Raw genomic sequence first — 24,486 nt, 5'->3', positions numbered from 1 at the left:
ACACATGAACTTGCAAAGTAATTTAAACTTTTAGTTTTTTCTTTTATAAATTTTGCATAATACTTGCTGCAGATACCATTTGGAGTATTTTTTCAACTCACAATAACTCTATGTTAACTGACCTCCTGTTAAGACAAGGATGGGTGCTTGATCCCTTTCCTAAGACTTTGAAATTAAAATAAAAGATCAAAGGGAAGCAAACAGCAGCAGTTGGTCTCTCGGTGTGGCTCTAACAGTAACATATGAACTTAGTACCTTGTAAGTGGTCACCTTCAATCTACCATCAAAGTTTTATTGCATAAAAAAGCTAATTGATTTTAGAAGCTAACTGAGAAGAAAATGGAAGCTAGTTCACAATGAGAAGTACATAGACAGAATATTTCCTAGTTTTCCAACAGCTTTCTGGTTCCCAGTTCAATTTCTCTCTGAGTGAAGTTCAGCTGCAAGACTGAGTTCAAAATGGCACCTGATAACCATGTTATGTATTTCCGTTTTTTTGCTTACCAGTTCCTAGCATAGTGCCTGGCACATCGTAAGGCACTAGTAGGTACTTAATCAGTATGTATTGAATACATGAAATCTAGCTTGAGTTAGTTTTGGTATGTGCAACTAAAAGAACCTGAACTGAAACCTCAATACTTATACTGTATATATCGCTTAACACATATCAAGTATTTACCTGTATGCCTGATATTATACCATTACTTTACCATCACTGTGTTTAATCATCACAAAATCTCATAAGGTAGACACTGTAATTAACCCAGTGTATTAGGCCATTTTCACACTGCTATAAAGAAATACCCGAGGCTGGGAGTGGTGACTCATGCCTGTAATCCCAGCACTTTGGGAGGCTGAAGCGGGAGGATCATCTGAGGATCAGGAGTTCGAGACCAGCCTGGCTAATATGGTGAAACCCCATTTCTACTGAAAATACAAAAAATTAGGCCAGGTGTGGTGGCTTACGTCTGTAATCCCAGCACTTTGGGAGGGCAAGGCAGGTGGATCGTGAGGTTAAGAGATCAAGACCATCCTGGGCAACATGGTGAAACCCTGTCTCTACTAAAAATACAAAAATTATCTGGGCATGGTGGCACTTGCCTGTAGTCCCAGCTACTCGGGAGGCTGAGGCAGGAGAATCACTTGAACCCGGGAGGCAGAGGTTGCAATGAGCTGAGATCATGCCACTGCACTCCAGCCTGGTGACAGAGTGAGACTCTGTCTCAGAAAAAAACAAAAAATTCAAAAAATTAGCCAGGCGTGGTGACACAGGCCTGTAATCCCAGCTACTCAGGAGGATGAGGCAGGAGAATTGCTTGAACCCGAGAGGCGGAGGTTGCAGTGAGCTGAGATTGCGCCATTGCACTCTGGCTTGGGCAACAAGAGCAAAACTCCATCTCAAAAAAAAAAAAAAAGAAATACCTGAAACTGGGTAATTTATAAAGGAAAAAGGCTTAATTGGCTCACAGTTCTGCATGGCTGGGGAGGCCTCAGGAAACTTACAATCATGGCAGAAGGCGAAGGGGAGGCAAGCACCTTCTTTGCGTGGCAGCGGGAGAGAGAATAATGAAGGAGGAACTTCCAAATACTTGTAAAGCCATCAGATCTCATGAGAACTCACTCACTTCACAAGAACAGCATGGGGAAAACCGCCCTCATGATCTAATCACCTCCCTCCTTCCACATGTGGGGATTACAATTAGAAATGAGATTTGAGTAGGGACACAGAGCCAAACCATATCACCCATTTAATAGATGGAGCACGTAAGGCCTAAAAAGATTAGTTAATTTGCCTGGGTTATATAGCTTCATACACGGGTAAACAGTAGGCTCATTGCTTCTTGGTTGGCATAGCATGATATCTTACATGTGGTAGCTATAGGCATTGTGTTACTTTTATGCCAGCATGTGAATGTAAACATCATTTCAGTAAAAATATTTTTCCATTTCTGCTTACTAGCTATGAAGATACTAGAACGATGATTTAAAAAAAAAAAAAAAAAAAAAAAAAACCATAAAAATAAGTAGATACCAAAGGTTTTTTTGAAGAAATACAGAGTATAAATTGGCAACTTCTAGGAGGGGGTAATTGAGCTTTCTTATTTTAGCAGACTCTCCAGTGTTATAAACTACATTTACAATTCTTGGATAATGCGTGCACCTTCTTAGAGTTAGTTTGTTTTTATCATTTTTTCCAATAATAGTATAGAATTAAGATGTTTATAGAAATAAGTTATAAATAAATGAGTAGGTAATGACTCATTTTTCAGCCTTTGAGACTTTCAGAGAGTTTGAATGAAGTTCTAATCTTTTTATGGCTGTCCTGATCTAGTAATTCGGTGCAACTCTCCCACGGGACATATGTTTAAAACAAATGTATCAATCAAACACTAAACAAAAATTATTTTTATGGTGGTACACATCAATTAAATGTGAAAAATAATAACTCAACACCATGAAAAAGTAAATTAAGTATTTTCAGGTTCAGATGAATATTATATTTGACAATTATTAGAAACAGAATACTGGGACCTGCATGTTGCATACTTTCCCACAATGTAGATTAAACAATGTGCCCTTTTTCTTCATTTATTTAGTAGGTATCTATTAATGACCTCTACATTCATAGTTCTAGGGTGGGAGAAAGACAATACACTGGATAAATAACTGTACTATATTGTATGTTAATGGCCCCAGATAATAAAGCAGAGAAAGGGCATAGGGAATGTTGGGGAAGGTTTTGCAGTTTTTTGGTTGGTTGGTTGGTTGGTTTGTTTGTTTGTTTGTTTGTTTTGAGACAGAGTCTCGCTCTGTCAGCCAGGCTGGAGTGCAGTGGCGCCATCTCAGCTCACTGCAAGCTCCGCCTCCCAAGTTTGCACCCTTCTCCCGCCTCAGCTCCCGGAGTAGCTGGGACTACAGGTGCCCGCCACCACGCCTGACTAATTGTGCTTTTGTATTTTTTAGTAGAAACGGGGTTTCACCGTGTTAGCCAGAATGGTCTCCATCTCCTGACTTCTTGATCTGCCCGCCTCGGCCTCCCAAAGGGCTGGGATTACAGGCGTGAGCCACCGCGCCCAGCCGTTTTGCAGTTTTAAATAGTGTTCAGAAAAGACTTTACTGCGATGACTTCCGAATAAAAACAGAAGGAGCTAGTCATGCAGCTAACTAGCTGAGGAGCATTACTGGAGAGCAAGTACAAAAGCCCTGAGACAGGAACATGCTCAGATGTTTAAAGAACAGCAAGGAAGCCAGTGTGATTGGGATAGACGGAGAGATAAATTAATAGATAAGGTTAGAGAGTTAACAGGATTGTCAATCTGTGGGCCTTGTAGGCCATGTTAAAGACTCTGGCTTTTATTCTTAGTGAGACTGGAAGCCATTGTAGGGTTTTGAAAAGAGTAGTCATATGTTCTGAGGTATATTTTACAGGATCACTATGGCAGCTGCATTGCAAATAGACTTAGGGGAACATAGGCAAAATATGGAGTCAGGAAGCTCTTGTCATAATTTAGGCAAGAGTTTAATTGTGACTTGGGCCAGAGTAACAGTGGGAGTGGAAAGAAGAAGTTCCATTCCGAATCTATGGTAAAAAGTAGGACCAACAGGATTTGATGACATATTGGATATGGAACATGAGAGGAAAGCAGACAGTAATTACTCTTAAGCTGTTTTGCCTCACCTGGAAAAAGGAGTTACTGATAACTGACATGTGCAGGACTGTGAAAGGAGCAAGTTAGGGGTGGAAAAATGAAATCAATTTTGAACATGCTAAGTTTGAGATGCCTATTAGACATCCAAGTAGAGATGTTAAATTGTATATGAGCCACGAATTTAGTGGACATATCTGTACTAGAGATATAATTTGGGAGTTGTCAGCAAATAAATGGTATCTAAAGCAATGAGACTGAAGAGATCACACACAGAATGAGTGTAAATACAAAATGAGAAATTCAAACACTGACCCTTAGGTTGCTCCAAAGTTTAGAGACAATGGAGACCAAAAAGAGCTACCAGAAAAGTAGGGAAAAAAAAGAAAAGTGTCATGTACTAGAAGCCAAATATCAAGGAGGAAGAAGTAATCAAAATGTCAAATGAGGACTGAAAATTAACTCTGCTTTAAGAACAGGGACGTCTGACAAAAATAGTTCTGTAGAGTGGTAGGAGCAAATGCATGATAGGAAAAAAAGTACAGCAAGGGAGGATTTGGAGAGACTGACAATAGACAGTGTTTATGAGGAGTTTAAAGAAAAGGAGAATGATGAAGCAGTACTTGGAGAGGAAAATGGAGTCAATAAATATTTTCTTTTGTTTTAAAGACAGAAGAGAATTTTGTAACAGTGATGGGAAACAGCCAGTCAGAAGGAAGAATTACAGGAAAGAGGAAGTCCTTGAGAAGACAAGATGAGGCAGGATCTAGTAAACAGGTGGAAGAGTTGGCCTTTGAACAAAAGCTTGGAAAAGTCATCAATAGTAATAGCAGAAAAAGAGTCTGGGCATATATGCAGGTAGGTGGGTAGATGTGTAGTAAGAAATTGTGTAAATTTTCTTCTAATTCTTCCTAATGAAGAAGAGTGATTTAAGTAACTTCCTAAGTATCAATAGCAACTAGAACTCAGATTTGAACCCAAATTATCTGCTTCCAAATTTTTACTCAATGTTATATTATACTGCCTACATCATTTATAATTTGGCTAACTCCTATTTATTACTCAAGTTTTGGAGTGGACATTGATTCCCTTTGTAAGCTTTTTCTGACCTGGCCCCTCACCCCCAGTGATAGGTGAGATGTTCCTTTTTTTTTGTTTTCATCTTACTTTGGACCTCTTCCAATCATGACACTTAACACACTATGGGGGGCTCCTTGTTTACTTATCTGCATCCTCCACCCCAACTGGAAGATTTTTTAGAATAGAATCCTTACCTTACTCATTTTTGTATTCTCAGGGCCTAGCTCAATAGTTTATATTAAGTAAATATAAGCTCAATCAACATTTGTTGAATGAATGCAATTCAAATTGAAAGTATGTTATGTAAGTATGTTTAAGGAAAAGGCTTTTTGGGGAGTCTGCTGACTTCCTGAAAATAGTCTGTTTTAAGAAGAAAGACGTGGAACAGCAGACCAGATCAATTTTTTTCAAACATATAGAAGATTCGATCAGGTACAGTGGCTCACGCCTGTAATCCCAGCACTTTGGGAGGTTGAGGCAGGCAGGTAACTTGAGTCCAGGAGTTCTAGACCAGCCTGTACAACGTGTGAAACACCGTCTCTACCAAAAATACAAAAAATTAGCCAGGTGTGGTGGCACATACTTGTAGTCCCAGCTACTCGGGAGGCTGAGGTGGAAGGATTGCTTAAGCCTGGGAGGCAGAGGTTGCAGTGGGCTGAGATTGTGCCATTGCACTCCAGCCTGGGTGATAGAGTGAGACCCCGTCTCCCAAGAAAAAGAGAACATAGAAGATTCTTGGGCAAAGATTCAGCTGTGGGCGATAGTACAGTACTCACTACTGGGCAATGTTACAGAGTTTCAGTGAACCTTGTAAGTTTAATTCATGGCATTATTTGTAGTTCTTACATAGAGGCTCTCATATTTGTCTCTCTATAATTCAGATTGTTGTATATATCTTTCATTTTTGTTATTTTTCTTGTTTTTGGTAAGTTTAAGCTTGTTTCCTGTTAACAGTAATAAACATTTTTTATGAGAACCCTAAAATACATACAAAGCAGAATATAGTTGGAAGAGGCAGAAAGGCCCCGATCCAGTTAAGCTTTACTTATCACATGTACTCATTAAAACAGAAGATTAAAACCTCAGAAGAGAGTTAGGTAAAAATTACTTTTTAGGTATATTAGACCATACCTGTCTATCATTGACAGTGTTAATAATTAATATCTCAGTTTAAAATGTCATACCCACTTTTATTGCTTTTAAGATTAATAATTGTTCATAATTATTCAACATGTCTTTCTCAGGCCACAGAAGTTCATCAAGAATTTTCAAAGTAAGCTTCATAAAATAATAGATCGAGATGGTGCTATCCCTGTTCTAGCATCAAGACCTACGTTACATCCATGTTCTGCAATGGTCATTTACTACCTTGGTCGTTTTGGCAAAGGGATTTACCTCCCTATTTTTCATCTATAAAATTAAAATGCTGAGTTAATAACCCTTTAAGCCTCCATCTATCTCTAATGCTCTATGATTCATGACTCAAGAAGTATCTCAAATCAACTCACATTGCAATGCAGAATCTCTGGACTTGCAGAGCAATTTGGTTAAATCTCCAGTACACTTGAATAGAAAAGATTAGAGAGGATATTCTTGCATTGTTTCTGACCTTAGCATTCAGTCTTTCACCATTAAATATGTTGTTTGTAGATTTTTCTCATAGATGCCTTTATCAAGTTGCAGAACTTCCTTTCCTTAATGGGGCCCTCTGCCAATCTTGTAGGGTTTGTTCTCTATGTAGCTGTCACCCAACTGGTACTCTGAACTGTGAACTTACGTGACCTTGGTCTCCCTAGACTCCCAGCTCTGTCTTCTTAACTTATATAGTCTGCTGGGTTTTGACAGGATTCCCTCCCTGGGGCACAACCAAAACTCAAAGCGATAAGCTGGGGCAATTGTGAGGGCAACCTTAGTTTATTTAACATTCTCTGAGACCACTGTGTCACGTTATTCAAAGTCCATTGTTTTGAAGATTGTTATTTTATATAATTTGTCCTTGTTGCTCCATCTTGACTAGAAGCAAAAGGCAACTTTTTTAAAAACATAACTTAATACATTTGAGATTTGCTTGTGTACTTGTATGAATCAGTAAGTTTATTCCTTTTTATTGCTGACTGGAATTCTGTCATATTGATATATCTTTTTGCATTAACTAGTTGAAAGACATTTGAGTCCTTTCTACTTTATAGCAATTATGAGTGAAGTTGCTATATTAATTCATATATACATTCATGTACAAATCTGTGAACAGAAATTTTCTTTCAAATAAATCCTTGGGCAGGATTGATAGGTTTTATTTTAAGTATAGGTTTGATTTTGTGAAAAACTGCCAATATATTTTTCAATGTGGCTGTACCATTTTGTATTTAAGTGTAAATTTGATTTTATAAAAAATTGTCAAGATATTTTGCAATGTGGCTGTACCATTTTGCATTCTCATTAGTAGTGCATGAGAGTTCAAGTTGTTCATCATCTTCTCCAGCCATTGCTGTTGTCAGTTTCATTACATTTAAGCCATTCTAACTGGTGTGTTTTGATATCTCATTGTGGTTTTAATTTTTATTTCTCTAATGACTAACGACCTAGAGCATCTTTTCATGAACTTATTTGCCATCTGTATATCTTCTTTGGTGTACTATTATTTATATCTTTTTGCCCAGAATCTTTTTAATTAAAAAAATTACTTAGCTTTGAGAATTTCCCATGTATCATAGATACAAGTCCTTTATCAGAAATATGATTAGCAAATATTTTTTCACAGTCTGTGCCTTGTCTTTTCATTCTCTTGACAGTGCCTTTCATAGAGCACACATTCTTAATTATAATGAATTCCAGTTTATCAATTTTTTTGCTTTTATATATCATGGTTTCAGTGTTGTATGAAAGAAATCTTTGCCTAACCTGAGGTCAAGAATATTTTCTCCTGTGATTTCTTCTAGAAGTTTGGGGTTCTACAGTTTTGGGTTTTACACTAAAGTCTATGATACATTTTGAATTAATTTTTGTGTAGGTATCAATTTCATGTTTTATACGGCAATCTAATTTTCCACCACCCTTTTTTTTAAATGAACACTATTTTTTCCATTGAATTGCCTGAGCAACTTTGTCAGACATCAATTGACTACAGATGTGTCTATTTCTGCATTTTTCTATTCCATCCATGGAGTTACTTATTTATCCTTTTGCTAGTGCTGATTATCTTGATTACTGAGGCTTTGTAACAAGTCTTGAAATAAATCATTTTGAGTCTGCCAACTTCTTTCCCAAAATTTTTGTCTTGGTTAGTCAGGGCCTGTATAATGTTTTTACACTTTGTGTGCAGTTTATTGTACATCAATCATACCTCAATAAAGCTGTAAAAGAATAATGTAACCATCTTGGAAAAATAAATTACTGAATGAGGATAGTAATAATGATACAAGCAGGGGATATAATAAAAAAGTGTCAGAACTGACCCTTTTCCCAGTCTTAGGATTTGACTTAATCCAGAAGACTGTTTGAAACATGAATTTGCCCTAATCTCTTTAAATGAAGAACCTCTTTAAATGAAGAACCTCACCATAGATTAGTCTTGAGATACTAAGTTATATAATATGATGTTATCCCAAGTAACAGATCAAATATAAAGATAAAATGCCCAGACAAACCTCTATAATTTTTCCAGAGATATTTAAAGTTGTGTCATATTCAATCCAGGACTTTCCAAATTTTCTTTAAATTTAATGATAAATGTTTTGAAATCTTTTCTGAGATTTCTTAATAGCAAAAGCAAAAACTTACATACCATTGGGAATCGTTTGTTCTTCCTGTTGTGATAAAAATGCCTGTAGTAAAAACTTTAACAGAAATAAAGAGCAATCTAGCAAGGAACTAAAATATATTTCTTCATCACGTTATTGGAAAGCCAGCAGAAAGCATGGCTGAAGGAACAAAGTATGCAGGGCACTGCACTGCCAAATGGATGTTAAAAATGTTTTTTGCATGTCTTCACTTATGACAGAAAGACCATACTTCTTAATTTTTGTTAGTCCCCAAAGCAAAGAGAAACTGGAGAAGATATAGCCTCAACAGTAAATGACCCACTTAATAAAAACAATGATTCACAGGCGAAAAAAAATGTGCATGAGTATAAGTATTGATGGAGCTGCTGCTTTAGGCTGCAAGGACCTAGAATGAAGTTACTGCGATCGTGCAAATAGAATTCATCATTCTTGGGGAAGAAATAGAAGCCAAGAATGCACATGTATACTTTATTTTTTAGAGATGGGGATCTTGCTATGTGGCCCATGCTGGTCTCAAAACTCCTGGCCTCAAGCAATCCTCCAGCCTCAGCCTCTTAAGTAGTTGGGACTACAGACACACACCACCATGCCTACAAGTACACTTTGCTTTTCTTTCTTTCTTTCTTTTTTAAATTTTAGATTCAGGGGTTACATGTGCATGTTTCTTACATGGATATATCGCATGATTCTGAGGTTTGGGCTTCAACTGAACCTGTCACCCAAATAGTGAACATGGTACCCTCCCTAGTTTCTGTTGTTCCCATTTTTATGTTCATGTATACTCAGTATTTAGCTCTCACTTATAAGGGAGAACATGAAGTATTTGGTTTTCTGTTTCTGCATTAATTCACTTTGGATTATGTCCTCCAGATGCATCCATGTTGCTGCAAAGGACATTACTTCATCCTTTCTTATGACTGCATACTATTCTTTATCCAATAGTATGTATACCACAGTTTCTTTATCCAATCTACAATTGATGGGTATCTGAGTTGATTCCACGTATTTGCTATTGTGAATAGTGCTGTGATAACCATGCGAATGCATGTGTCTTTATGGTAGAACGATTTATTTTTCTTTGGGTATATACTCAGTAATGGGATTGCTAGGTCAAGTGATAGTTCTATTTTTATTAGTAGTTCTTTGAGAATCGCCAAACTACTTTCCACATAGACTGAACTAATTTATGGTCCCACCAACAGTGTGTAAGTGTTCCCATTTATTTGCAATTTCACCAACATCTGTTATTTTTTGACTTTTAGTAATAGCCATTCTGACTATTCTGACTATAAGATAGTATCTGATTGTGGTTTTGATTTGCATTTCTCAGATGATTAGTGATCTTGAGTATTTTTTTATGTTTGTTGGCCATGTGTATATCTTTTGAGAGGTGTCTGTTCATGCCCTTTGCCTACTTTTTAATGGTGTTGTTTCTTTCTTTTTGATTTATTAAAGTTTCTTATAGATTCTTATAGAAACAATGGGGACATTGTTTATTTTTGTTGCTTACTGCAACCTCCGCCTCCTGGGTTCAAGCAATTCTGCCACAGCCTCATGAGTAGCTGGGATTACAAGCACACACCATCATGCCTAGCTAATTTTCTATTTTTAGTGGAGATAGGATTTCACTATGTTGGCCAGGCTGGTCTCGAACTCCTGACCTCAAGTGATCTGCCCACCTCAGCCTCCCAAAGTGCTGGGATTACAGGTGTGAGCTACCCCTCTGGCCTGTAGTTTCAACTATAGATCTTGCACATGTTTTATTAAAGTAATACCTGAGTGTTTCTTGATTTTTTTTTTTTGATGCTGTTGCTAGTTTTTTTTAAATTTCAATTTCAAATTATTCATTGAAATACAATTATTATTATACAATTATGCATAGAAATACAATTGATTTTATACATCAACTGTGTACTTTAAGTGACATTGTTAAACTCACTTATCAATTGTATCATCTTTACTGTGAACTTCTTCTGGTTGTCTGCATACACAATCTTTTCTTTCTGTTTCTTCTATTCTCATGTGTAAGCCTTTGTTTTTTCTTGCCTTACTGCACTGGCAAGGAACCTCCACAATAATGATGAGTAGAACTGGTAAAAGTGAACAACTTTGCCTTGTTCTTGATCTTAGGGGGAAAGCATTCAGTTTTTCACTAATAGGTGTGATATTAGCTGTAAGGTTTTTTAGATGCCTGCTGTCAGATTAAAAAGCTCTCTTCTATCCCTAGGTTGCTGGTAGTTTTTATCATGAATGCTGTTGGATTTTGTCAAATGTCTTTTCTTCATTTATTGAGATTATTTTTATGATTATTTTCTTTCGTTCTGTTAATATGATTTATTACATTGATTGATTTTATTTTTAAATTATCCTCTCTTTTCATTGTGGTAAAGTATACATAACATAAAAATTTCCATTTTAGCCATTTTTGAGTATACAGTTCAGTGACTGTAGGTACATTCACTGTTTGCAACTATCAAGAGCATTCATCACCAGAACTTTTTTCATTTTCCTAAACTGAACTTCATGCCCACTGAAAAGCAGCTCTCCATTTCCTCCTTTCTCCCAGTCTTTGGCAACCACCATTCTACTTTTTGTCACTATGAATCTGACTACTCTAAGTACATCATAGAAGTTGATTCATACAGTATTTGCCCTTTTTATGTCTGGCTTATTTATTTACCTCAGCATAATGTCTTCATGGTTCATCCATGTTTATAGGATTTATCAGAATCTCATTCCTTTTTTGGGCTGAATAATATTCCATTGTATATATAGATACCACATGTTGTTTATCTCTTCATCAAATGATGGACACTGGAGTTACTTCCCCCTTTTGATTATTGTGAATAATGCTGCTATAAATGTAGGTATGCAAATATCTGTAGATTTAAACCTACGTAAGGTACAGTAAATTGAAATGGTCTAGAAGTGCCACACAAAAAGCAGAAATTGTCAGAATGACATACAAGACAGCTACATCAAACAACATGACCTAATTGACATAGGACACTCCACTGAGCAATTGTAAAATGCACATTTTTTTCCATGTGCTCATGGACCATTCACCAGGATGGGCCACATATTCTTTCCAGAAATGTGGGACATAGGAATACTTCTGTACTCATTTTATTAGGCCCTGTTTCACCTGATATTAACCCGACAGAAACAATAAAGAGATACTACAAACCAATATCCTACATAAACATAGATATAGAAATCACTAACAAAATATTAGCAACCTGAATCCAGCAATATATAAAAAGGGCAGTATACCACGACCATGTGGAGTTTATCCCACTAATACAGATTGGTTTAACATTTGAAAATCAATTTATATTCAGCATAATAACAAAAAGGAGAAAAATCATGAGTTAATTCCAGTTGGTACAGAAAAGAATTGATAAAAATTCAATATACATTTATGATTAAAAATTCTCCACAAACTTAAAATAGAAAAGAAACATAAAGGGCATTAAGGAGGGAAAATAAAAAAAACTTATAGTTTACCTCACATTCAATGGTGAAAGAACACTGTCCCCCTAAGATTGGGAATAAGACAAGGATATCTTCTTTGACTATTTGCATTTCACATCATCTTGGAAAATCCTTGACAATGCAATAAATCAATAAAAATAAATGAAATGAATACAGATAAGAAACAGGTGATGTGATTACATGTAGACAGTTACAAAAAGTATGTAAAAATTAAGTGAATTTTGTAACTTCAAGATACAGGGGAATATAAAATAAATTATATATCTACAAAATAATACCAAACAATTCCTAAGTAAAATTTTAAATTATATTACTTAAAATACTATTAAAAACTTGAAGATTTAGGGATAAATTTACAAAAATAAATCCAAGACCTTTACATTGAAAAACATAAAATATCAGCTGGGTGAGGTAGCTCACGACTACAATGCTAGTACTTTGGGAGGCTAAAGTGAGAAGATCAGTTGAGGCCAGGACTTGCAGTCCAACCTGGAAAACATAGCGACACCTTGTCTCTACAAAAAGTAAACACTTTAACCAGGCGTGGTGGTGTGCACCTGTAGTCTTCCCAGCCTACTCGAGAGCCTGAGATGGGAGAATCACTTGAGCCCAGAAGTTTGAGGTTATAGTGAGCTGTGATCACTCCACAGCTCTCCAGCCTGGGTGACACAGCAAGATCCTGTCTCTTAAAAAAAAAAAAAAAGGAAGAAAAGAAAAATATAAAATATTGCTGAGAAAAATTAGAGAAGACTTAAATAGAGAGATGTACAATTTCATAGATCAAAAGAGTTAATATTTAAAAGACATTATTTCCCTTCAAAATGATCTGTAAATTCAGTGCCCTCCAATCAAAATACTAGCAGCCTTTTTGGAATTGATATGCTGATTTTAAATTTTGTATTAACATGCAGAGAACCTAGAATACTCAAAACTTTTTTGGAGAAAGAACAAGAATGGAGAATTTAACTTAATATAAATCTACATTTATCAAGGTGGTTTGGTACTTATGTAAGGATAGTTATAAAATTAATGGAACCAACCTGAATATCCAGAAATTTTCTCACACTTATATGGTCAATTGATTTTTCAATAGCAAAGAAAATTCTTTCCAATAGCTTGTGTTGAACAACTGAATTTCCATATGGAAAAATACAAACCTAGAGCATTACCTTATATAATCCTCCAAGAAATTTAACTTGGGATTTATCACAGACCTAAATATAAAACTAAAACTAATAAACTTTTAGAAGAAAGAGATGAACAAAAATATTTCAATTATGAGTACGCACAAAACTATTAAATAGGACCTTAAAACACAGTTTTAAAAAAAATGATAAATTGGACTTCACTAAAATTTTACAGATTCTTATTTTTAACAGATTTATTAGAGCAAAGGAAAATACAAGCCATAGACAAGGAGAAAAATTTGTCATACATGTCTAACATCGAACTTAGATTCAGAATATGTAAAGAACTCTCACACCTCAGTAAGAGAAACATTAATTTTAAAATGGGCAAAAGGTATAAACAGACACTTTACCAAAGAGGATTTATGGTGTGGACTAAATGTTTGTGGTTCCCGCACACTCTTCTACCCCATTCATGTGTTGAAGCCCTAACTCTAAATATTATGGTATTTAGAAATATGGGACCTTTGGGAGGTAACTAGAGTTAGATGAGGTCATGAGAGTGAGGCCTTAATGATGATATTAGTGCCCTTAGGAGAAGAGGCACCAGAGAGCTGTACTCTCTCCCTGAGCATGCACAAAAAAAGAAGTCATGTGGGTACACATTGAGAAGATGGCTTCCTAAAAGCCATGAGAAGAGGCCCCAGACAGAATCCGATTATACTGGCACCTTGATCTCAGACTTCCAGCCTCCAGAACTGTGAGAAAATAAATTTCTGTTGTTTAAGCCACCCAGTCTGTGGTGATTTGTTATGGCAGTTGAAGCAGTCTAAGACAATATGTAAAATCAGTAGTCACCAAGGGATGCTAATTAAAACAACAGTGAAGTACCACTACATACAACTAGACTGACTAAAATTTTAAAATTGACAATACCAACAAAACTGACAATACATTCATGAAGATGTAAAGTACCTGAAACTTTCATGTATTTCTGACTAGAGTGGAAAATGTTACTACTACTTTGGAAAACAGTTTATTAGTTCTTTAACAGTTTAAACATACACTTATCCTACAACCTGGACATTCTGTGGCTAAGTATTCACCCAGAGGCATAAATACGTAAGTCCAACCAAATTCTTGTACCCGAATTTTCCCAGCAGCTTCATTCATAATAGCCAAAAACTGAAAACCACTAAAATATCCAACAAGTGAGAGGATAAACAAATTGTCATACTTCCATGCAAAGGAATACTACACATCAACAAAAAATAATGAACTGCTGATATGCTTATTGTGTTTGTTTTTATTGCTGTATGTCAACATTACCACAATAATAATAACAACTTAAAATAAGACACATTTATTATCTTACAGTTTCTGTTCATCAGGAGCCCAAGCACAGCCTAGTAGGTTCTTTAGTTAAGGGTTTCACTAAGCTGTAATCACCCCAAGGCTGGGTTCTCATCTAGAGACTTGATTAGGAAAAGCTCTACCATCCCACTTGTGTGGTTGTTGGCAGCATTCAGTCCGTTGCAGTTGTAAGACTGAGAGCTTCGCATTTTTGCTGGTTGTTGGCCAAAGACCACACTGAGTCCTAGAGGTCACTGGCAATATTTTGCCAATGGTGTTTCCCAATATGGCCACATTTTCCTTACAGCCAGCCAGGTGGAAGAATATTCCAGCCAAGATAAGCACTATAATCTTATATAATATAATCACATGAACACATATATCCCATCACCTTTGCCATGTTCTTATAACTAGAAGTCATGGGTCCTACCCTCACTGAAGGAGAAGAGATAATACAAATGTATGGATACCAGGGGTTGGTGATTGTATAGGCTACCTTAAGAGTATCACTCATTGCCTGGGGACTATGGGTAGGGTAAGGTGGGTGTTTCCATGTAAACAGACTGGGGAACTTTTATAGGTGATGTTCTGTCTATTGATTGTGGTGCTAAAAACAGGATTGTAAACATTTCTGTTAGAAGCTGTGGAATTGCACACATGAAATGGCTCACAGTATTTTGTAAATTATACCTCAATAAAATTGATTAAGAAAAAAGACAGTAATAGCCATGAGCACCACAAAATTTGCAACTTAAAGATGCCAACTTAATTTAATGATATCCCTAAGATACCCTTAAAAGTCAACAATTGGAAAATGATTTGTTTCTTAATATATCCTTTGAAGGATTTTCACAGTAAAAACTGTGGATCTCTTATTTTTATAGTCCTTTATGAAGTGTCGACACTCAGAACTAGCAAAGATTATTTTTTTAAAGATGAGGCTTTATTACAGTCTCTTCCGTAAGTGAAGTAAGCACATATTTCTAATGTAATATCTTTTGGATGCAGACTATTGATAACCTTTCCATAATTTTGATTCTGAATGGTTACCTACTGGATCTGGTGATAGAATATTTCATTTACTTTAGCCTCTGCTGACAACGTTTCTAAAGGTGTATTTGCCATTTTTAGCACATATGGAGATTTGAAAAATGTATGCTTCATGAAATATTTTCTTGCTTGATTCTTCTAGTCTCTTTAAGTGATTAATGGGTGCTTTAATTTGCATATTCACCTTTAATCTTATTATAGTGGGTTATATTCTAATAGGAATATTAAAGTTCAGTGAAAATCCCATGCATGCTGATGAGAATGCAAATGAACATTGATGAAAGAATGCTAGGATCATAAGGTGTAAACGGTCCAGTTATCTTGCTAAATGCATTTCAAACAATGTTTACATTATAATGAGGACTGATACAGATTTCACCACATAAATATCACTAGCAGTGGCAAAATTATATAATTTATAATTGGATAATGGTTAGTTTCAGACTATTTTGAAGTTAACAAAAACAACAAAGTAATGACTTCATATTAATGCAAACTTCAGCTGGTCATTTCCTTTGTTGTATGTAGTAGTTGGGAAATTGGGTACGATTTTACAAATAAGCGGTCACATTGAGCATTTCTGGCTGTAACCTTTACAGGATGCATAACAAATAGTAGTGGCATCACTCATCATCCCAACAGGACATTTCAAGTATCTGGTTATTGTACAATTATAAATATACAAGCTTATTTCAGTAGTTATATTTATATATCTGTATGAAACAAAGATTCATTAAATGGTCATTGAAATTGAAGCTAAAAGAGGTTGCTTTGTCTTTATTAGAGACTAGTGTCCCCTGACAGTAAATAGACCGGGTGATATTTATTATAATACATTCGGTTTTTAAGTTCTGTTACATTCTTATATCAATGGATGAATTTGATAAACTTAAGCAAAACCAGTAAGCTTTAGAAAACATATAACAGAGTTTCTCCAACCTCTTTACTACCTTGGAATTTTTTTAATGATTTGTATTCAATTGAAGTATTTTTTTTTCCAGCCTTACAAGAGAACTGAAAATGCTATTTTATAGACTCATCAGTAGGGCAGATTGTTATTTAGAGTTCTTTTTCTCATGGTGACAATAAGTGTGCATTATGCCATTATACTTGTTCAGCACGGTCTTATGCCCACTGGTGTATGTTCATAGACTCTAGAATACATGATAATCATTAGTTAAAAGTATAATAATCAGTAATGATTTGTATTTTAAATAATATTAAAGTGTTTTTGCATCAATATATATATTTTTCGCTAAAGAGATTATACTTAATGGTAGCCCTGGCAAAGGGGTTGGCACACTTCTTCTTTAAAGGACCAGATGGTAAATATTTTAGGTTTTTTATGGGCCACTTAGTTGGTTACAACTACTCAACTCTGATGTTGTAGCACAGAAGCAGCCACAGATAATATGTAAACAAATGTGTGTCTGTATTCCAATCAACCTTATTTCTAGACACTGAAATTTTGAATTCTCTATGATTTTCATGTCATGAAATATTGTTCATCTTTTAATGTTTCTGCAACCATTAAAAAATGTAAAAAGTGGTGGGCTGAACTTGGCTTGCACGCTGTACTTTGCTGACACCTGCCCTAGCAGTTTATTTTTCTAAACTTAGAATTAACTTCTACTCTACATTAAAACTGAAGATATATTGCTTAAAACCTTTTATAGATATATAGTTCATGTTGAGTTATTTTAAAAGGAAGCTCTTTTCTAGAAAAAAATTCTTAATTATACATAAGTAACTTTATTTTAAAAAAACTTTTATTTTAAGTTTGGGGTACATATGCAGGTTTGTTACATAGGTAAATGTGTGTCCAGAGATTTTGATGTGCAGATTATTTAATCACCCAAGTATTAAGCCTGGTTCTCATTAGTTATTTTTCCTGATCCTCTCCCTCCTCCCATCCTCCACCCTCCAATAGGCTCCAATATGTGTTGTTCCTCTCTAGGTGTCCATGTGTTCTCATAACTTAGCTCCCACTTATAAGTGAGAACATTTGGTGTTTGGTTTTCTGTTCCTGTGTTAGTTTGCTAAGGATAATGGCTTCTGGCTCCATCCATGTCCCTGCAAAGGCATGATCTTGTTCTTTTTAATGGCTGTATGTATTCCATGGTGTATATCTAACATGTTTTCTTTATGCAGTCTATCACTGATGAACATTCAGGTTGATTCCATGTCTTTGCTATTGTGAATAGTGCTGCAATAAACATGCACATGCATTTGTCTGTATAGTAGAAAGATTTATATTCCTCTGGGTTTATACCCAGGAATGGGATTTCTAGATCAAATGGTATTTCTATGTTTAGGTCTTTGAGGAACCTCCACACTGTTTTCTTCAATGGTTGAACCAATTTACACTCCTACCAACAATGTATAGCGTTCTTTTTTCTCTGCAACTGCAACCTTGCCAGAGTCTTGTTATTTTTTTGACTTTTTAATAATAGCCGTTCTGACTGGTGTGAGATGGTGTGATTTGCATTTTTTTAATGATCAGTAATGAACTGTGTTTTTTTTTTGTTTTGTTTTGTTTTGTTTTGAGACGGAGTCTCGCTCTGTCACCCAGGCTGGGGTACAGTGGCACAGTCTCAGCTCACTGCAAGCTCCACCTCCCGGGTTCATGCCATTCTCCTGCTTCAGCCTCCCGAGTAGCTGGGACTACAGGCACCCGCCACCACATCTGGCTAATTTTTTGTATTTTTAGTAGATATGGGGTTTCACCGTGTTAGCCAGGATGGTCTCAATCTCCTGACCTCATGATCCGCCTGCCTCGGCCTACCAAAGTGTTGGGATTGCAGGCGTGAACCACCATGCCCGGCTGAGCTTTTTATTTTATGATTGTTGACCACATGTATGTCTTCGTTTGAGGAGTGTCTGTTCATGTCTTTTGCCTGCTTTTTAATGGGGTTGTTTATTTTATTTTCTTATAAATTTGGTTAAGTTTCTTACAGATGCTGAATATTAGACCTTTGTCAGATGCATAGTTTGTAAAAATTATCTTCTAGTCTGTAGGTTGTCTGTTGACTTTGTTGATTGTTTCTTTTGCTGTGCAAAAGTTGTTTATATCCCACTTGTCCATTTTTGCTTTTGTTGCAATTGCAGCAAAATTGCAAATTTTGTTTTGAAAATTGGTGTCTTCTCATGAAATCTTTGCCCCATTCCTAGATCCTCAGCGGTACTGCCTAAGTTGTCTTCCAGGGTTTTGTAGTTTTGGGTTTTACATTTAAGTCTTAAATCCATCTTGAGTTAATTTTTGTGTGTGGTGTAAGGAAGTGGTCTAGTTTCAATTTTCTGCATATGGGTAGCTAGCCAGTTATCCCAGCACCATTTATTGAATAAGAAATTCTTTCCCCATTGCTTGTTTTTGTCAGGTTTGTTGATCAGATAGGTGTAGGTGTGCAGTCTTATTTCTGGGCTCTCTATTCTGTTTCATTGGTCTATGTGTCTGTTCTTGTATCAGTACTATGCAGTTTTGGTTACCATAGCTCTGTACTGTAGTTTGAAGTTGGGTAGTGTGATGCCTCCAGCTTTGTTTTTTGTTTGTTTGTTTTGCTTAGCATTGCCTTGGCTATTCAGGCTCTTTTTGGTTCCATATGAATTTTAAAATACTTTTTTCTAGTTCTGTGAAGAATGTCAATGGTAGTTTAGTGGGAATAGCATTGAATCTGTAAATTGCTTTGGGCAGTATGGCCATTTTAGCAATATTGATTCTTTCAGTCCATGCGCGTGGAATGTTTTTCCATTTGTTTGTGTCATCTCTGATTTTTGGGCAGTGGTTTGTAGTTCTCCTTATCAAGATCTTTCACCTCCGCTGTATTCCTAGGTACTTTATTCTTTTTGCGGCAATTGTGAATGAGAGTTTGTTTGTGATTTGGCTCTCTGCTTGAGTTTTGTTGGTGTATAGGAGTGCTAGCAGTTTTTGCACATTGGTTTTATATCCTGAGACTTTGCTGAAGTTGCTTATCAGCTTAAGAAGCTTTTGGGCTGAGGCAGTGGGGTTTTCTAGATACAGGATCATGTCATCTGCAAACAGGGATAGTTTGACTTCCTCTCTTCCTGTTTGGATGCCCTTTTACTTTTTTTCTCTTGCCTGATTTCACTGGCCAGAACTTCCTATACTATGTTGAATACAAGTAGTGAGAGAGGGCATCCTTATCTTGTGCCAGTTTTCAAGGGGAATTGTATTAGTCAGAGTTCTCTAAAGGGACAGAACTAATAGAATATATGAATATATGAAGAGGAGTTTATTAGGAGAATTGACTCACATGATCACAAGGTGAAGTCCCACAATAGGCCGTCTGCAGCTGAGGAGCACGGAAGCAAATCTGAGTCCCAAAACCTCAAAAGTAAGGAAGCTGACAATGCATCCTTCAATCTGCAGCTGAAGGCCCAAGAGTCCCTGGCAAATCACTGGTGTAAGTTCAAGAGTCTAAAAACTGAAGAACTTGGAGTCTGAAGTTCGAGAGCAGGAAGCCTCCAGCATGGGAGAAAAAGGAAGGCCAGAAGACTCAGCAAGTCTGCTCATTCCACTTTCTTCTGCCTGCTTCATTCTAGCCATGCTGGCAGCTGATTAGATGGTACCCACCCAGGTTGAAAGTGGGTCTGCCTCTCCCAGTCCACTGACTTAAATGTTAATCTCCTTTGGCAACATCCTCATAGACACACCCAGGAACAATATATTGCATCCCTCAATCCAATCAAGTTGACACTGAATATTAACCATCACAGGAATGCTTCTAGCTTTTGCCCATTCCATATATTGGCAGTGGATTTGTCATATATGGCTCTTATTATTTAAGGTATGTTCCTTCAATGCCTAGTTTATTAAGAGTTTTTAAAATAAAGGGATGCTGATTTTAATTGACAGCCTTTTCTGCATCTGTTGAGATAATCATGTGGTTCTTGTCTTTAGTTCTGTTTATGTGATGAATCACATTTATTGATTTGCATATATTGAACCAGCCTTGCGTCCCAGGGATGAAGCCAACTTGATTGTGGTGGATAAGCTTTTTGACGTGCTGCTGTATTCAGTTTGCTAGTACTTTGTTGAGGATTTTTGCACTGATGTTCAACAAGGATATTGGCCTGACATTTTCCTTTTTTGTGGTGTCAAACACTGCCAGGTTTTGGTATCACAGTGATTCTGGCCTCGTAGAATGAGTTAGGGAGGAGTCTCTCATCTTTAATTTTTTGGAATATTTTTAGTAGGAATGGTTCCAGCTCTTCTTTGTACATCTGGTAGAATTCAGCTGTGAATCTGTGTGGTCCTGGGCTTTTTTTGGTTAGTAGGCTATTTATTACTGCCTCAATTTCAGAACTTGTTATTGGTCTGTTTAGGGATTCAGTTTCCTCCTGGTTCAGTCCTGGGATGGTGTATGTGTCCAGGAATTTATCAGTTTCTTCTAGACTTTCTAGTTTATGTGGATAAAGGTATTTATAATATTCTCTGATGGTTTTTCTCTCTGTTGGGTCAGTGGTAATAGCCCCCTTATTTCTAATTGTGTTGATTTGAATCTTCTCCCCTTTCCTCTTTATTAGTCTAACTAGTCATCTATTTTATTAATTTTTTTTTCCAAAAAGCAGCTCCTGGTTTCATTGATCTTTGGAATTTTTTGTGTGTATTTCCTTCAGTTCAACTCTGATTTTGGTTATTTCATGTCTTCTGCTAGCTTTGGGATTTGTTTGCTTTTGGTTCTCTAGTTCTTTTAGTTTTGGTGTTAGGTTGTTAACTTGAGATTGTTCTAATTTTTCAATGTGGGCATTTAGTGCTATAAATTCCCCTCTTAACACTGCCTTACTTGTATCCCAAAGATTCTGGCATGTTGTATCTTTGTTCTCATTAGTTTCAAAGAACTTCTTGATTTCTGCCTTAATTTCATTACTTACCCAAAAGTCATTCAGGAGCAGGTTATTCAATTTCCATGTAATTGTATGGCTTTGAGTGAATTTCTTAATCTTGAATTCTAATTTTATTTCACTGTGGTCCAAGAGACGGCTTGTTATGATTCCAGTTCTTTTGCATTTGCCAAGGAGTGTTTTACTTCTGATTATGGGATCGATTTTAGAGTAAGTGCCATGTAGCAGTGAAAATAATGTTTATTCTGTTTTTTGGGGTGGAGTGATTTGTAGATATCTATCAGGTCCATTTGATACAGAGCTGAGTTCAGGTCCTGAATATCTTTGTTAACTTTCTGTCTTGATGATATGTCTAATACTGTCAGTGGGGTGTTAAAGTCTCCCACTATTAATATGTGGGAGGCTACATCTCTCTGACGGTCTCTTAAGAACTTGCTTTGCGAATCTGGGTGCTCCTGTGTTGGGCGCATACATATTTAGGAGAGTCAGGCCTTCTTATTGAATTGAACCTTTTACCATTATGTAATGTCCTTTTTTTTTTTGTCTTTTTTGGATCTTTATTGGTTTAAAGTCTGTTTTGTCAGAACTATGATTGCAATCCCTGCTTTTATCTGTCTTCCTTTTACTTGGTAGGTTTTCCGCCATCCCGTCATTTTGAGCCTATGTGTGTTAGTGCTTGTGAGATGGATCTCTTGAAGACAGTATACCAATGGATCTTAGTTCTTTATCCAGCTTGCCACTCTGTGTCTTTTAATTGGGGCATTTAGCCCATTTACATTTGAGGTTAGTATTAATATGTGTGGATTTGATCCTATCATCGTGATGTTAGCTGTTTATTTTGCAGACTTACGTGGTTGCTTTATACTGTTACTGGTCTGTGTATTTTGGTGTCTTTTTGTAATGGCTTGTAATGGCCTTTCCTTTTTGTATTTAGTGCTTCCTTCAGGAGCTTTTGTAAGGCAGGTCTGAGATTCCCTCAGCATTTGCTTGTCTGAAAAGGATCTTATTTCTCCTTTGCTTATGAAGCTTAATTTGGCTGGATGTGAAATTTTGGGTTGGAATTTCCTTTCCTTAAGAATGTTGAATATTGGCCCCTACAAACCCAGAATGGCTTACAGGGTTTCCACTTAGAGGTCTGCTGTTAGTCTGATAGGCTTCCCTTTGTAGGTGAGCTGACCTTTCTCCCTAGCTGAGCTTAATATTGTTTCTTTCATTTCAGCCTTGGAGATTGTGGTCATTATGTGTCTTGGGGATGATCTTGTGGAGTATCTTATTTATTTATTTTATGAGATGGAGTTTCACTCTTGTTGCCCAAGCTGGAGTGCAATGGCACGATCTCAGCTCACTGCAACCTCCACATCCCAGGTTCAAGCGATTCTCCTGCCTCAGCCTCCCAAGCAGCTGGGATTACAGGCATGTGCCACCACGCCTGGCTAATTTTGTATTTTTAGTAGAGACGGGGTTTCACCGTGTTGATCAGGCTGGTCTCGAACTCCTGATCTCAGGTGATCCACCCACCTTGGCTTCCCAAATTGCTGGGATTATAGGTGTGAGGTACAATGCCCAGCCTCTTGTGGAGTATCATACTGGGGTTCTCTGCACTTCCTGAATTTGAAAGTTGGCCCATCTAGCTAGTTGGGGAAGTTCTTATGGATGTTATCCTGAAATATGTTTTCCACATTGGCTGCATTCTCCCTATATCTTTTAGGTACACCAATCAGTCAGATTTGGTGTGTTTATATAATCCCATTTTTCTCAGAGGTTTTGTTCATTTTATTTCATTCTTTTTTCTCTATTCTTGTCTGCCTGTCTTATTTCAGAAAGACAGTCTTCAAACTCTGAGATCCTTTCCTTCACTTGGTCTATTCTGTTATTAATACTTGTGATTGCATTATGAAATTCTTGTATTGTGTTTTTCAGCTCTATCAGGTTGGTTACATTCTTCTCTATGCTGGCTGTTTTGTCCATCAGCCTCTGCAATGTTGTATCACGATTTTTAGCTTCTTTGCATTGGGTTACAACATGCTCATTAGCTCAGTGAAGTTTGTTTTTATCCATGTGCTGAATTCTACCTCTGTCATTTCAGCCATCTCAGCTTCAGCCCCGTTCTGAGCCCTTTCTGGGGAGGTGATGCGGTCATTTGGAGGACAGAGACCACTCTGGCTTTTTGAGTTTTCAGTGTTCTTGCACTGATTCTTCCTAATCTTTATGGACTTATCTACCTTTGATCTTTGAAGTTCTGACCTTTGGATGGGTTTTTTATTTTTTAGTTTTTCTGTTTCTTTTAATAGTATGGTCAGTTTTCCACAGGGCTACTGCAGTTTTCTGGGGGTCCACTCCAGTCCCTAGTCACCATGAATTTTCCAGTACTTATAGGCATCACCATTGAAGGCTGAGAAACAGCAAAGATGGCAGCCTGCACCTTTCTCTGGGAGCTCCTTCCCAGGGAGATACAGGCCTGTCGCCAGCCTGAATACACTTGTAGGAGGAGGCTAGAGATCCTAGTTGGGAGGACTCACCCATTTAGGAGGAACAGGATCAGAGACCTCCTTAAAGAAGCAGTCTAGCTATGCTTTCTTTCTTTCTTTTTTCTTTTTTTTTTTTTTTTATTATACTTTAAGTTCTAGGGTACATGTGCACAACGTGCAGGTTTGTTACATATGTATACATGTGCCATGTTGGTGTGCTGCACCCATTAACTCATCATTTACATTAGGTTTATCTCCTAATACTATCCCTCCCCCGCCCCCAACCCCACAACAGGCCCCAGTGTGTGATATTCCCCTTCCTGTGTCCAAGTGTTCTTATTGTTCAGTTCCCACCTATGAGTGAGAACATGCGGTGTTTGATTTTCTGTCCTTGCAATAATTTACTTAGAAAGATAGTTTCCAGCTGCATCCGTGTCCCTACAAAGGACACAAACTCATCCATTTTTATGGCTGCATAGTATTCCATGGTGTATATGTGCCACATTTTCTTAATCCAGTCTATCATTGATGGACATTTGGGTTGGTTCCAAGTCTTTGCTATTGTGAATAGTGCCGCAATAAACATACATGTTCATGTGTCTTTATAGCAGCATGATTTATA

The 24,486-nt window shown here is 36.8% G+C and overlaps 1 protein-coding gene across 3 annotated transcripts in view; it reads left to right on the top strand.

The window, feature by feature from the left end:
• The window catches only part of NDUFAF2 (NADH:ubiquinone oxidoreductase complex assembly factor 2), a 211,162-nt gene that overhangs the window by 123,126 nt on the left and 63,550 nt on the right, over positions 1-24,486 (top strand). The window lies entirely within an intron of this gene.

This window comes from Piliocolobus tephrosceles, chromosome 4 (assembly GCF_002776525.5).
Source record: "Piliocolobus tephrosceles isolate RC106 chromosome 4, ASM277652v3, whole genome shotgun sequence".
Classification (NCBI taxonomy): domain Eukaryota; kingdom Metazoa; phylum Chordata; class Mammalia; order Primates; family Cercopithecidae; genus Piliocolobus; species Piliocolobus tephrosceles.
Note: the sequence above shows the minus strand (reverse complement) of the source record. Positions and strands in the feature narration are given on the sequence as shown.